This window comes from Amblyomma americanum, chromosome 1, assembly GCF_052857255.1.
Source record: "Amblyomma americanum isolate KBUSLIRL-KWMA chromosome 1, ASM5285725v1, whole genome shotgun sequence".
NCBI lineage: Eukaryota > Metazoa > Arthropoda > Arachnida > Ixodida > Ixodidae > Amblyomma > Amblyomma americanum.
Window position 1 is genome coordinate 251,012,547 of NC_135497.1, and position 16,360 is coordinate 251,028,906.

Genomic DNA, 16,360 nt, shown 5'->3' on the forward strand with positions numbered 1-16,360 from the left:
TGGTTTCAGCAAGACGCAGTGGAAGTTCGCTTTACTATACGCAAGAGCTTTTTTGGTTGAGGACTATTGTCTGTTCCAAACAAGAAAACTGCAAGGAACCAAACAGTGTGTGTGTTCTCAGCAGCACCCTTCCTCCCTCCCCCTCTCCCAGCTTTGTTTTTTGGGACAGCTGTTGAATCCACGTTTCAGTTTTAAGCGGCGCCGTTGTCGGAGCACATGACGCCATGACAACGCGCCATGCTGACTGTCCTGAAGGTCAGTCACTGATTGGTCCGCACACTCTCACGGTAGCCATAACTTCACGAGTTCCCCTCTCCCTCCTTCCACCTCTTTCGTTTTCGCTACGTCTGTCATGCCGGACGCCCGTCGTTATGGACGGACGGACGGACGCAACTGAAATCGCTACTGACTGGCCAGCCGGTATACACATAGGGTGTTTCACTTAAGGAGTTTACACAATTTTTAAAAATAGGCTTTTCGAGTTAGGAGAGCGCTTTTTTCGGCACAGCATTGTCAGCGGTGTGGTACATCAGAAATCAGCTAAGATGTGCTAACTATAGCAGGCTGGTTAAGTAATATTGAATAATTGACTTTTTAACTGTTACAGTTAGGCTTCTTAATTATTGAGAGGCGTGTAGCCCACAGTAATTAATATCCATATCAGTTTTTAGAACTTCAAAAACGCGGTTGCCCTAGGCGCTGTGGCCCAATAAGTTTTGGCTATTTCGACCAGTTAAGTGCACTGGAGAGGTTGCTTTGCCTGCAAGCTTCTCGAAAGCGCATGTATTTTGGCGTGGTGTAGCCAAAACTTGTCGGGCCACAGCTCCGAGCGTAACTGCGTTATCAAAATTCTAAAAACTGATCTGTATATTACTTATCGTGGGCTACACGCCTCCCATTAACTAAGAGGACCAACAGTAATAGTTAAAAAGTTAACTATTCAATATTAGTTAACCAGCATGCCAGTTAGCATGTCTAAGCTGTATTCTAATGTACTACACTGCTCACAATGCTATGCCGAAAAAAGCCCTCATCTACCTCAAAAACCCTATTTTTAAAATGTAATCGTTTAAAGTCTTAGGTGAAACACCGGCACAAATCGAGCCCACTTATAACGGACTTGACGGTCGCGCGGATTGAGTTCGTTATATTCGAAGTTCTTAGTAAGTATACTTCCCATCTTAGAGCCAAAAGTACAAACCCAGACCGTGTAAGTCCGTTATGAGCGTCTGTTTATTCCAACTAGACCTTATTACGGCGCTTTCCAAGCTCTTCAGAGCCATCGCGTATACCCTCGCCGATATGCTACCCACAAGCTGCTTTAGGGAGGCGCTATAACTAATCGTGGCGGAAGCCTCTATGGTAGCCGGTGGTAGGCTGGCCTCCTCGTCGTCGCCTTCATCATTTTCCTGGCAATCGGACAGTGCTCGTAGTTATAACGCAGCAATATCATTTTTCGTCAGTGAATGGCTCTCCGGTATCGGCGTCATTACCGGCAACATCAGGCCGGCCTAGCTGCGCATCGACGACGCGTTGCCACAAATCTATACATGCTTCCGATAATGTGGGTGCTCGACAGCATGCTCTATCGTTAATGGGATTATAAACTGTCTTTCGGAAGCAATTCTTGGTCACTACGCGGTCACTTCCACTCAAGCGAATTTATTCCACGGCGGGGAACAGAGTTACCCGAACTGGGACGTCAGCACCTGGTCAGTCAATTGCTGTCAGTATGCACTGGTGACGCGGCGCCGATAGGGCACTTTGAGCACATATGCCAATGCGAAGCGGCAGGTCTGGCTCGTCGCGTTCGGTGGCAGGAGAGCATGGTCACCGCAGTCGGAGAAGGCAGCATGTGGTGCTCCGCACGGTTGTCGGAGCCCGGACAGGCCCTTCTTGCCTTGTTTTTTTCAAGCCACTCGGCGAACAAGTCGCCTCTCATCCCCATACCCCATTTAAATAGTAGCACACCTGTCAAAAACAAAAGTCGCGCATCGGCCAGCGCCTCGTGTCGTGCGCATAAGGGCGTAGCTTTCACAACATTGCGCTTCGCTCGCTAGTCTTCCCGAGGGCGCAAGGCGCCCGCCTCGTGCATAGAAGGAGGGTAACGCGAAGCTTGCTGCACATTTCACCAGCGCTTGGCGCCGCCTATCAAGGCATGCGTTCATCTGTCAAAAAGTTTCGTCGCCACTCTATGCATCCCATTTTTTTTCTTTAGTAGGTCGCGTTGTTGTTTACTTGGAAAGGAGGGGAGGGGGTGTCACAGAGGCCTGGAGGCATTCGTCGCTTTCCGCTCCTGAAAGAAACGCGGGTTTGCGACTTTGGGGATGATTTTACAGAGCTGCCTCGTTCGCTGTAACTGAGTTGTGCGGCCGCATTTGTTCGCTGTATCCGAGGAGGAGGGGGAGGAGGAAAAACATTTATTCAGAGCATAAAAACTGGGTGGGTTCAGTACGAGAACCCAATGGTCGCCATCATAATCCGGCCCCTCTCAACCAGCGATTTCTGGTCGAGGGGGCTGTGGCTATGAAGGGTTGCCTCCCAGCGCTCACAAGTCGGATCGGGATTGCAGTCCAAGTCTGGGTTTTCTTGACATTCCCAAACCGCGTGAAAGAGTGTGCCAACTGCTCCACAGAAGGGGCAGGACGAATCGTAGGTGTCTGGGTACCATTTACTCATTAGATAAGGATTGGGTGAGTATTAGTTTGTAGTCGCCTGATTATGTGCTCTTCATATTTACTTAGGGTTTTGTGAGGAAGAGGATATTTCCTTCTTGTGATCTTATAGTACTCCGTAATTTCTGCGTAGCTTAGTAAGGGTGAGGGGTTGTCAACTGTGTCAGAGAGAGGCTGCGTGCCAGATGCTCGGAGGAGGAGAGCTCGAGCAGCTGTGTTAACCGCCTCATTGCCCGTCGTTGAGAGGTGCCCTGGCGTCCAGAAGATTTGGATGTTGGAAGGATTAGGCTTTTCCAAAATTTCCCAACACGGAGCGCCAACGCGGCCTCTGAGGTAATTGCGTACCGCTGCTTGTGAGTCGGACATAACCGTTGCCTCGCTGTTCTTTGATATCGCTAGTGCGATAGCTGCTTCTTCAGCCGGTGTGGTATCCACCGCTTGGATAAGGCTGCTTGCAATGATATCCCCCCGGGGTGAAACTGAGCAATTGCCGCGACTCCGTTAACGGGTCCAGCCGCATCTACGTAGATCGTGTCCTTGTTTTCATCCCAGCGCTTAGAGAGGTGTCTAGCTCTGGCTAATCTCCGTCCTCTGTTGTATTCCTCATCCATGCGTTTTGGTATGGGGTGAGTCGTGATGTGTGATCTCATCTGCATGGACATGTCGGTCTTGTCAGCGACTTCCCGAGGTGAACTGATTCTCAGCTTCTGTAATATTTTCCTGCCGGGCTTAGATATTGAGAGCATGACAATTTGATTTACACGGTGGGCCTCTATTAGTTCGTCGATGGTGTTATGGATCCCCAGCTGTAATAAGCGCTTAGTGGATGTGCATAAAGGGAGTCCCAGCGCCGTCTTAACTGCCTTTCGAATAATAACATCTAGTTGGTCTTTCTCCTTTTTGCTAAGCCGTAAGTACGGGGTGGCGTATGTTAGTTCAGAGAGAATGAAAGCCTGAACTAATCTTAGGGCCTCCTTTTCTCTTAGCCCATTTCTTTTCTTGATTACTCGGCGTAGCATTCTAGAGACTTGTTCGCAATAGGCTTGGAGCTGTCTGATTGTAGTGGTGTTAGTGTTGCCGCTGGTTATGATGGCTCCCAGGATCTTGATCTCTTTCTTGATCGGAATGCTCATACCCTGGACCGTAATGGCGACAAAGGGAGTGGACGGCAAAAGCCCCGTATTCTGCTTCTTGCCACGGTCGATCAGGAGTAACTCTGATTTCTTGGGAGAGCACGTTAACCCATGCCTCGCCGCATGCTGGCACACGACATTCGCTGCTTCCTGAAGCCAGTCTTGAATTTCCCCTTCATTACCTCTGCAATACCAGATCGTAATGTCGTCGGCGTATATAGCGTGCTCAATGCCTTGGATGCGGTCTAGCTTCTCTGGTAGCCCACGCATGGTCAGGTTGAAGAGAAGCGGAGACAAGACCACTCCCTGCGGGGTGCCCTTGGAACCTAGATTGAACGGAGAGGAGGTCCGATCACCAATACTTATTGACGCTTTTCTATTGGAGAGAAAGTCCCTCACGTAATTAAATGCGCGGTCACCACAGTTGATGCTGTTAAGCTCATCCAGTATTCCCTGGTGGTTGACATTGTCAAATGCCCCTTTTAAATCGAGCGCAAGGATGGCCTTGACCTGACATCTGCCGGGGTTGTCCAGAATATCCTCTCTGATACGGAGTAGAATATCCTGTGTAGACAGCTTTTCTCTAAACCCGTGCAGCGTGTCAGCCAGGATATCAGTCTTCCTCAGGAGTCGTTTCAGTCGGGCGTTCACGACCCTCTCGAACAGTTTACCCAGACACGACGTCAGGGAGATCGGTCGTAAATGATCAATATGGCATGGCTTTTTGGGCATGGGAATAAATCGCACTAAAGCCAATTTCCAGGAGTCGGGGATCTGGCCCTTGTTCCAGCACTGCGTGTTGAAGTATTTCACTAATTTTCTTAAGGAGATGTCATCCATATTAAAGAGCATCTTGGTGTATATCTGGTCCGGTCCAGGAGCGGTGTTCTTACGCATGACGTCAAGCTCCGCCCTCAGTTCCTCAACTGTTACATCTTGGTCCATCTCTTCATTGGGTGCACCGGTGTACGCAGGGAGAGGGTGCGAGGATCCCAGATCGAGGAATTTCCGTGCAAGTTCTGCAATGAGGGCTTCATTGTCCCCTTTATAGCTGTGCAAGGCGTTACAGAGCGTGTCTGTTTGCTCTTTCCGGTTTGAGTTCGGCTCGATAAGGGATCTGAGGAGTCCCCATGCTTTAGCCGTGCCCATTCTACCGTTGAGCTCATCACACAGCTTAAGCCAGTTTTGGTTAGCGAGGTTATGTGCGCAGTCATCCGCTTCTTCGGTGAGTTCTGCAATCTTGGTCTTCAGCTTGAGATTTAACTCTTGCCTTTTCCACCTCCTTGTCAGAAATCTCCTGGCTTCCCACAGATGTAACAGGTGCGGGTCCACTGCCGGTGTTTCCTCCGTGGTGTTCGCTGTCGTAGAGTGCCTGGCGACGGTTTTCATCTGCAGCGCTGTCCATGCCTCAATATCTGTGATATCTTCGTCCGGGAGATGTGCGATTTCCTCTCTCCACTTGTCCCAGTTCACAATCTGAGCCTTGCCAAATGGTTTCCGGCATTTAGCTCCCTGAACAGTGCAGGAGACGATGAAGTGATCACTGCCCAGGGGCTCGCCAGTGTTAGACCAGGTGGCCTGCAGGCAGTTTTTCACAAGCGTGAGATCTGGACAGGTGTCTCTGCTGACGCTATTACCCGCTCTCGTGGGTTGCAGGGGATCCGTTAAGATTGCGAGCCCTTCTCTGTTAGCGATCTTAAGGATCCTCCTACCTTTCGGGCTGTTAAAGTGATATCCCCATGCTTGATGGGGCTCACTGAAATCCCCGGCTATGACGAGGGGGTCCTTACCTGCCCTCTTGATAAAATTATTAAATAGCGTGGCTATCTGACGACATGAGTCCCTGGGCCGACTGTACACGTTCAGTATGTGCAAATTGCGTTTTCCCCTGTGTTTGGGAAGAATTTCAATGTAAGCATGTTCGATATTTTCGGCTAGCGGTTCTTGCAGCGTTGCGGTAAACTCCTTGTGAACAAGTATTCCTAGGCTATGCTCGTCTTGGAAAGTTTTGTACCCCTTCATGCTGATGACCGTATTTGCTTCTTGAAGTACTATTACAGCAGGTGGCGTCTCCGACGTGTCGATGAAAAATTGAAGGCTTGCTTTTTTCTTTTTAAATCCCCGACAATTCCATTGCCAAATTATTGTTTCCTGTCCCCTATGTGCCATGGTCCTTATTCGTCCTCTTCTGGAAGGTGGTGCCTGTCGGCATATTTGGATTTCCTATTTCGGAATTCAACTCAACGAGTGCAACTTCCGAAATAGGAAATCGCTGTATCCGAGATGCGATGCCATAGCCCTAGTGCATATTTTGACGGTAACATGACCCTCGTTCGTAATAAGCGAGCGCTCGTTATAACTGCGGCCATCATAAGTCGGCTCGACTGTACACCCCACTGGCAGCCAGAAGAGGAAGAACGGCGCGCACATATCATGCGCAGAAAACAACTAAAACTCCAACAGATAATTGACACGCGCCAACATTCAGCTTCAAGGTAATCTCTTCCTTTTTTGCGACAACGCTACAGAGGGTGTGCTGATACAATCATCCTGAACCCTTGCTGTCATGTGTGCTTCTATTCTTCCTCCCATCACCCAGTCTCGGTTTCTGCCTCTCACGATGCATTCTTTATAATTTGTTTCGCTGGCGTTGGTGTCATCTCTGCAGTCCCTGCGGTGTTTTGCTGCGTGATCTGAGATTGGTACACGTGTCACGTTGTAATCATCATCATCATCATCTTCAGCCTTACTACACCCATTGCAGGGCAAAGGCCCCTCCCATGTCTCTCCAATTAACCCTATCCTTTGCCAGCTGCATCCACCCTTTGCCTGCAAACTTCTTAAGCTCATCCGCCCACCTAACCTTCTGCCGCCCCCTGCTCCGCTTACTTTCTCTTGGAATCCACTCCGTTACCCTTAAGGACCAGCGGTTATCTTGCCTTCGCATTACATGCCCTGCCCAAACCCATTTCTTTCTCTTGATTTCGACTAGGATGTCATTAACCCGTGTTTGTTCCCTCACCCACTCTGCCCGCTTCCGATCTCTTAACGTTACACCTATCATTTTTCTTTCCATGGCTCGCTGCGTTGTCCTTAACTTAAGCTGAACTCTTTTCGTTAGCCTCCACGTTTCTGCCCCGTAGGTGAGTACCGGTAAGATTATGCGGTTGTACACTTTCCTCTTGAGGGAAATTGGTAAACTGCCACTCATGATCTGCGAGAATTTGCCATATGCGCTCCACCCCATTCTTATCCTTCTAGTTATCTCCCTCTCATGATCCGGATCAGCTGTCACTACCTGCCCTAAGTAGACGTATTCCGTCACAATTTCTAGGCTCTCGCTGCCGATTGTGAACTGTTGTTCCCTTGCTAGGCTGTTGAACATTACCTTGGTTTTCTGCATGTTAATTTTTAGACCCATCGATTTGCTCTGCCTGTCTAACTCATTGATCATGATTTGCAGTTCGCCTTCTGAGTGACTCAGCAAGGCAATGTCATCAGCAAATCGCAGATTATTTAGGTATTCTCCATTTATTCTTATTCCCAACTGTTCCCAATTCAGGCCTCGAAATACCTCCTGTAAGCATGCGGTGAATAGCATTGGCGAGATCGTGTCTCCTTGCCTGACGCCCTTCCTTATTGGAATTTTATTGCTAACTTTATGGAGGACTATAGTAGCTGTGCAGTTGCTATATATATCTTCCAGTATTTTGACATAAGGCTCTTCTACCCCCTGATTACGCAATGCCTGTATGACTGCTGAGGTTTCCAATGAGTCGAATGCTTTCTCGTAATCAATGAAAGCTATATATAGAGGTTGATTATATTCTGCGCATTTCTCTATCACCTGATTGATAGTGTGAATATGATCTATTGTGGAATATCCTTTACGAAAGCCTGCCTGATCATTTGGTTGATTAAAGTCTAACGTTGCCCTCACTCTATTAGCGATTACCTTAGTAAATACTTTGTAGGCAACGGATAGTAAGCTGATCGGCCTGTAATTTTTCAAGTCCTTGGCGTCTCCCTTCTTATGAATTAAGATAATGTTTGCATTCTTCCAAGCTTCTGGTACAGTCGAGGTCATAAGGCATTGCGTATACAGGGTGGCTAGTTTTTCTAGCACGATGTCCCCTCCATCCTTCAACAGATCTGCTGTTACCTGATCCTCCCCAGCTGCTTTTCCTCTTTTCATTGCTTCTAAGGCTTTCTTTACTTCATCTTTCGTTACTGGCGGGATGACGCATTGCTGTGCACTGCTGTCTCATTAACGCTCAGATTACATTGGCTACTGTACAGGTCTGTGTAGAACTCTTCGGCTACGTTAGCTATCTTATCCATATTGCTAATGACATTGCCCTGCTTGTCTCTTAATGCATACATCTGGTTTTTACCTATGCCTAGTTTCCTCTTCACTGTTTTTAGGCTACCTCCGTTCTTTATAGCATGCTCGATTTTCTCCATATTAAACTTCCTTATGTCGGCTACCTTGCGCTTATTTATTAACTTTGATAGCTCCGTTAGTTCTATTCTATCTGTAGGGTTACATGCCCTCATGTTTTGGCGCTTCTTAATCAGATCTTCCGTCACCTGAGATAGCTTCCCGGTATCCTGTCGAACTGTCCTACCGCCTACTTCTACTGCGCACTCCGTAATTATTGTTGTCAGATTATCGTGCATTGAATGAACATCAAGATCATCTTCCTCAATTAAAGCCGAATATCTGTTTTGCAGCGCTATCCTAAACTCCTGTGCTTTCCCTCTTACGGCTAACTCGTTAATGGTCTTCTTCTTCACTAGCTTCTTCCGATCCCTCTTCAAGTCTAAGCTAATTCTAGACCTTACCATTCTGTGGTCGCTACAACGCACCTTTCCGAGGACGGCCACATCCTGAATGATGCCAGGTTTAGTGCATAGTATGAAGTCGATTTCATTTTTGATCTCACCATTGGGGCTCTTCCAGGTCCACTTCCTGTTTTCTCGTTTGCGGTAGAAGGTATTCATGATCCGTAAATTATTTCTATCCGCGAATTCGACTAATAACTCGCCCCTGCTATTTCTAGAGCCTATCCCATAGTCACCTACCACGTGGTCGTCAGCCTGCTTCTTGCCCACCTTCGCATTGAAGTCGCCCATCAGGTTGTAGTAATACCCCTTTAATCTTTCACTGAGACATCGGCCGTTTGCCCGATGTATTTCTTTCGATATGATGCTGACAATATATATATATATATATATATATATATATATATATATATATATACACACACACACGGCTCCTTCTTGGGAAGGAACAAAACGATCGCCGTGCCTATTCAAGCAAACTGTAAAGATGACGCCAACGCCTGCCAACCACAGTATGAATAATGCATCGTGATAGGCACAAATCGATACTGGGTTACAAGAGATATAGCAGAAGCACACATGACAGCGAGTACTCAGGAAGAACGTATCAACGCACCCTCTGTAGCGTCGCAGCAAAAAAGAAATAAAAATAGAGGATTACCTTGAAGCTGAATGCCGGCACGTGTAAGTTGTCTGTTGTCATTTTAGTTTTTCTTTACGAATGATATGTATGCGTTGTTTTCCGTCTTCTGTGGGGTGTATATACCGGATGGCCAGCCAGTAAGATTTCAGTTGCAAGTCGGCGCTCTGTTGTGTCTTCCTTGCTGTGTCCCAAATGTTGCGCTATAGCCATAGAGTACAGAAACCAACTCCCCCAACAAGTTACCTCGCCTAACTCGAATGAAAACACGCCAGCTGGTGCCTTTTCACACCATGCATCTTAGATGGTTTTATCAAACCGGGGAATAATTGCAAGGACTCCTTTAGAACTGACCAAGTGACGACTGCCTGCCGCCAGTTCATTGTGCTTGTTCACCTGAAAGCAGCTGCGTACCGGGAGGACGTGCTTCATTCTGAGTACACAAGGCGGTGTCTAAGCCGAGATGTTCGAGGGAATAGTGTGGCGAAGGTGTCTGGCGTGTAAAAGAATATTTTATCGATGACTTTTGTGTTTTCGTGACCTGTCCTTTTCGAGCGGCTTGTCAAGAATGTACGAACTAGTTTGGCATTCCATCCTGCTTGGAAGCAGGACGATCGTCTACTTTACCGTCGACTTTACAAAGCAGACGACGGAGGCCATGTACTGAACATCCAGAGAGCTCTTTGGAAATGTATTTCATTATTCGCACTCTTGACCTCGAGAGCTGAATAACCAGTCAAACCTAAACTTGTATGAAGCATTTATAGCCGGTTTTCACAGTTTACACATCAAAGCCCATCATTAATAAACCTCAGTTGGGGGTGGTGTTTTCCGGATTACACTCTCTGTACGGCCTCTAGCGTTCTACATTTGCTCGCCATCTCGCCTGCTAATGCTGCATTAACAAACAAAACTGTTTCTTCTGTTTATTTTTGTTTAGTTCTGTTTGTTTGAGGAAACTTCATGACAGGTTAACTTGCTGGCCTGCGGTATATTCTTAATACAGCAGCAGCGGCAGTGAGAAAGCGTAGCTTAAAATCCGTAGATAATGAAAAACTGCAGCTGGCCGTCAGTGATGTCGAGGACTGATAGCCAACTGCAGTTTTTCTTCAGATAGAAGGATGCTCGGATGGCTGAAGTACCGCGTTGTCATGGTCGTAACATGAGCTACGTAAGCTCAATAAGGTCAAGCCGCAAGCTGTGAAGAAAGAAGCCCAGCATCTTTGTGATGCCTTCAACCTGACAAAGCTGGGTACAGCAGTGAGAAAAAGCAAAGGAGTGTGCCTAAGTGCGTTCTTCACGGTGAAGACACATAAGGAAAACTGGCCTTTCAGGGTGATCGTGTCGGAAAAAGGCACCTGGCAGCACTCCATGGGCAAGTTTCTACAAGACTCACTGTCTTTGTTAGCCGTGGAAGATCCGTTCCAGGTTAAGAAGCCTGAAGAAGTCTCTGCTTTCCTTCATGGCTCATGCCCGAAAGGTGTGAGTGTTTTTTCCATCGATGTAAAGGTTCTTTACTACTCACTACCGCACCCCTCTCTGTTTGATGCGGTTAGAGAAGCCATTGAAGCAACGGGTACCGTACGGTTTCAGAACGCCTGCGGAATCAGCACAGAGAAGTTCCACGAAGCTATGGCCTTTTACCTAAGGTCGACGTTTATCAGCTTCAATAATGAACTGTTCGTACAGAGGCAGGGCGTGTGCATCGGCTCCTGTGTCGCACCTCTACTCAGCGATCTTCTGCTTGCAAAGGCGGATCGTCGGCTAAAAGAAGCGTTGCTCAACACCAACGTAATAAGGGTTTTTCGCTTTGTCGACGACTTCCTCATCGTCTACAAAACGTCTGATCAGGACCCAGGCAAGGACGTGGAGGCACTTTTCAAGGTATTTTCTGAAAACTTAGGAGAATTTGAATTGACAAAAGAACGGCCTGATGAAGGCCAACTTCAGTACCTTGACCTGCGGTTGTTTCCAAGTGAGGACCATCTGTGCTGGTGCTATGCTCCGAGGTCAAAGAAAAGCTTTTTGCCTTACTCTTCCTCGCATACGAAGCTCGTCAAACGAGCAATAGCCTTGGGCGCCTTGAAGAATGCCCTCAAAGGATCGTGCCATCACCGTCAGCAAGCTAGCACAGCGTCCCAGCTGAAACGTCTACGCGCAGCGGGCTTCCCGGATGCCCTCATTTCAGGGATCGGATTCAAGCTCCTGAAAGATCTCCGCCAATCTGGCTACCCGAAGAAGCCACGGAATGAAAAAGAGAAGAGGGCTGTTATGCCGTATCTACACGGGATCAGCCACTCGTTGAAGAAGATAGTAGGGCGTGCTGGAGTGGATCTCATTCTAACGACCGTTTACGAGAGCACGCCACTAACATCTGCACGGGATACGGCAGCACGCTGGCAAAACACGTGTCTGGCTGTCACTGCACACTTAGCTTTGGACGAAGCCAGATTTTGAGGCGATATAATCACCAGCACAAGCGCGAGCTGTATGAAGCTTTCATCATAAATAGGAAAGCCGCGTCATGCGTTAGCACACCATCGATGGCATTGACAAGAAAAGAGATTCAATATCTTGAATAACTATGACGACATGATGCGACAGAAGGAATTCTTCCTCGCCTTCCACTGTTTTTGTTTTTTTCTTCCTTTCTAGTATTCATTGTGAGCAATGCAATAAAACCTGCAGTTGTAAGTCAGCGCTGTGTGTGTGCGTGTCTCCTTTCTCGTGTCCCGTGTAAGCGCGCTGTTTTTCGGTGCGATCATGTACCAACTGGCCCGGCAACTGTCCTTAATGAGCTTAGTGTTCTGCTCGTGGTGGACCTCTCCTGTCCCATTAAAGTTCTCCTCTCTCTGTTCGTGCTGCTTTTCAGCGCTGCCTCTGAATGTATCTCCTGTATAGGTATTTTCGGCAAGTGAAATTGTCGGTTTTGATGAGCGTTCATTATACTTGGCTCCTGTTATTTGTACTGCGTGCGCTGTTTCTTCACTTCATGTTCTTAACCACAATGTCCCTTGTATGTGAGGTGCAGCATATACAAAGCATTAAAAACGAGTCGTAGAAATTTTACTCCATAGACGAGAAATTAAAACATTGTATGGGCCACGTATGCGGACCTACGTTGTGATTGTGCGGCCACTATTTTCGAAGAGCAAGAGGGAAATTAAGTAAAAAAAATGCTTCCCAAATCTCGCTCTTTCTTCGTTCTTGTATGGCCCAATATCACGGGCCAGACACCGTCCAGAGAGGAGAATATCAAAGAGCTCGGCGTATTAGCGTATGAGTAGACCGAGCGAGACAATGGACTTATGCGCATAACGGCACAATGACGGTGGCGAAAAAGAAAACATACATACAAGGGCCGAGCCGCGAGCGACCAGAAAAAGGCCTCATGCACAGGAGAAGAGTCGTTGCGTATCTCGGAGCTTACTCTGCAAAGAGAGTGGGGTAAACGGAAGTGGAAGAAAAATAACACGGCAAAGAAAAAGCAAGACGAAGGCAAGGAACCGCCTTCCCCTTCAAACCTTGGCCGCCTTCCGCTCGGGTCGTCACTTTTATTCACAACAGGCGACATAAAGCAGCGAGGGAAAGTCAGAGTGGCCAACGTCACGCCTCTTGATGACGCGAAGGCCCCGGGTGTCCAATGGCGAAGCTCCGGCGCAAGTGTAGCCAAGCGGTGCTGCGACTCTTTCCCCGGCGGAAGAGAAAAGGGGAAGCGCGGAGGGACCACCGACATCCGCCGCAACCTTTTGGGGAGCAGTGCGGCCGCCGCGGCTCACTCGACTCCCCTCGGCGCGGGACGCGGACCTGTTGCTCCTCTGCGGGATCTCCGGCAGATCAACGCAACCACTGCGAGGAGGGAAACGGGCTTGCAGCGCGCAACGATCACAGCGCCGAGCTTGGGGGACTCCAGTCGAGGAAACCACGTGAAAGACCCAGGTAAAAGGGAGAGGCGGCGCTGGGTTTTGAGGGTGTGTGAGATTGATAAATGAGCATGCTTGTGACCACGCGCACTGCTGAATTTGCCCTGTATGTAATATTTTTCCCGAGAACACCGTACATCATACACGACACACATTTCCTAGCGCACCGCTTTTCTTGAGTGCGTGAAACTTTAAGGTAAATGTAGTTCCTCCATCGCATTAGCTAAGAAATGCGTGCGCCGTTGCTGTGAGTAGAATCGCGTTGAAAGAGGCATGCAGAGATGAATCTGAATGTGAGGTACGTACTTTTCCGCGGAAATCTCATAATAAAGCAGAAGGCTCACAAGTGAACGCTGGACATGAAAATAATTGTCACCAAAATTTTACGACAGAATGACCTTTTACAGAATGAGCATGAGGATGCTGTACGGGTTGTATGAAAAAAAAAATGCTTCCCTTGCAAAGGCCAGGAGCTTATTGACTCCGAATGCAATGAGTCCCATGTCTTCTACATACCGCTGACGGCTTCTGTTAAATTCATACAGCAATCTTCTTTAGATAGCTTGAATACTTTAGTACAGTACATCGCGAGAACAAAGCACAGCTAAAAACTTGCTTGTTTCGGCTTAATCCATCACGAACGCTAAATTGCCCGCCTCAGATATACAAAGTAGAATTATATATATATGCGATATCAGTGCACGTTAAAGAACCCCACGACGTCGTAATTAGCTAGAGTCACTTTGGGAAGTTAAACTTTGGGACGTTAATATATATATATATATATATATATATATATATATATATATATATATATATATATATATATATATATATATATATATATGTGTGTGTGTGTGTGTGTGTGTGTGTGTGTGTGTGTGTGTGTGTGTGTGCGTGCGTGTGTGTGTGTGCGCGTGTGTGTGTGTGTGTGTGTGTGTGTGTGTGTGCGTGTGCGTGTAGTTTAGCTTTCGGGAGTATAACGTCCCAAAGTGACTGTGGCTAATTTCGACCTCCTGGGGTCTTGCACGTACACTGACATCACATATACAATTCTACTAATATATATATATATATATATATATATATATATATATATATATATATATCCGGAGGTCGTGGGTTCGAATACCACCAGCGGCATGGTTTTTTTGCTGCTTTATAAGTTATTTTCTTTAAGCGATAGATTAATCTAGGTATTATTATCCCACTGATAAGCACAACACATAAAAAAAGTTACACATTCCCCTATACACCTTGGTTTTGGTGACTGTTCGCTCCCTTCATAAAGTACGGCGGGTGTATGTATATATATATATATATATATATATATATATATATATATATATATATATATATATATATATATATGTATATATATATATATATATATATATATATATATATATATATATATATATATATATATATATATATATATATATATATATATATATATATATATATATATATATATATGAAGGGAGCCAACAGTCACAGAAACCAAGGTGCATAGGGGAACGTTATTTTTTTAATGTGTTGTGCTTATCAGTGGGATTAATATTACTTAGATTAATAAATTGCTTAAAGAAAATTACTTATATATATATATATATATATATATATATATATATATATATATATATATATATATATATATATATATATATATATATATATATATATATATATATATATATATATTGGTTCACGAGCAAATTTGTCCATAAAGCGAGTCGTCCGTAATAACGAATCACGAAGGAAAAAAACATGGTGTGATTATGGCCTGGTTCTGTGCATACTGGTGCCCAGTGAATTTGAACTTAGACATGATTTCCAAAACGACAGACCCATTATCCTGGCCACCATTGTGCTTGAAATAATATCGTGCAGCTTTACGTGCCTACTGGTCTATGATATGCTTGAAGACGTCTCGTGGCTACTTGACCTAACTACTACTACGACTGATCACATCTCACGAACCGCTACTATGCAATATCAGCACACAGCCGGCCGACGACTGCTGAATGCAGCTTTCTACGTGGCACAAGCCGGAGAGAGAATTTTCGTCGCAATCATTCATGCAATATAGAAAATAGTGAGGCGCGTCAATTCGGCAGCTTTTTACTGTAAAGTGTGAAACCACTAAAGAAAATGGCCATCAGTGAGCCATTTGCCCTTTTTCATTGCATTCCACTGATGTTCTGCGCCCAAAATGCAGAAATCAGTACACCTCATCGGGGCAGTAAAGATTTTGTTCTCATCTCTGTCCATATTACCGAGACAAAAATACATGGGTCCTATTGGGCACTGTGCATTTTCCCCTTTCCACTGTCCGGACAGCGAGTTTTCATATTAACGAGGCGTAAATACATTGAAAGAATTTGGTGCCCAGATAAACTGTGCATAAATCGAGTCGTCCATATTAACGGAGGTCGTATTATTGAGGCGTTACTGTGCTTATAAAGTAGACTGACACATGCTTAAAACCATAAGAGTTCACTGACGTTTCGACAGGGGACAAATCTTCATCAGCAATGTACAAGATTGTTACAGACCAGTATTTATAAGGGTTAGAAAGATGTTGGTACCATTACCTGAGTTAGAACCCAGCAAAGAAAAGAACATAGCAAAAACAAAAAAGAAAGAAAAGGTGTTACAAAAATAACACGTACGTACGCGTGCTGGGCACGCAGCGAGTCACAGACCAGAAGGATGTCCAGTGGCCGCATTCGGGACACAGTACAAAACGCTGTAACCCACACATGCACTGGAGAATGCGCACAAACACACTTGCCATCCCAGTAGAATTTCTGGTAAATTCATTGTCAAAGCACATCTTCTGCTTGTGTCAAACAGATATGGCGAATTAGTATCTAAGAAAGTGGGTATGAAAGGCGAGTCTTTCTCTCCAAGAAGTAAAGTTCCGCATACGTGCCGTTTTTGTGGCGCCTTTCCTTTATTTTTGTTTTTGCGCTTTTCTTCGGGGTTCTAACTCAAGCACATTTTGGTAGCCTTTTTCTAACCCCTATAAATACTGGTTTGGAACAACCATCTACCGCTCTGATGAAGACGGGTCCCTAGTCGAAACGTCAGTAAACCCTTGTTTTGTTATTAAGCGTGTGTAATGCTACAATTAAAAAC

General features: G+C 46.1%; 1 protein-coding gene across 1 annotated transcript in view; it reads left to right on the plus strand.

Annotated features, from left to right (window-relative positions):
* Positions 1-13,089: 13,089 nt before the first annotated feature.
* The window catches only part of LOC144114921 (aromatic-L-amino-acid decarboxylase-like), a 74,992-nt gene continuing 71,721 nt past the window's right edge, over positions 13,090-16,360 (plus strand). Inside the window, exon 1 of the mRNA XM_077648951.1 lies at positions 13,090-13,232. The gene's annotated coding sequence lies outside the window, so the exon portion shown is untranslated. The remainder of the gene's footprint in view (positions 13,233-16,360) is intronic.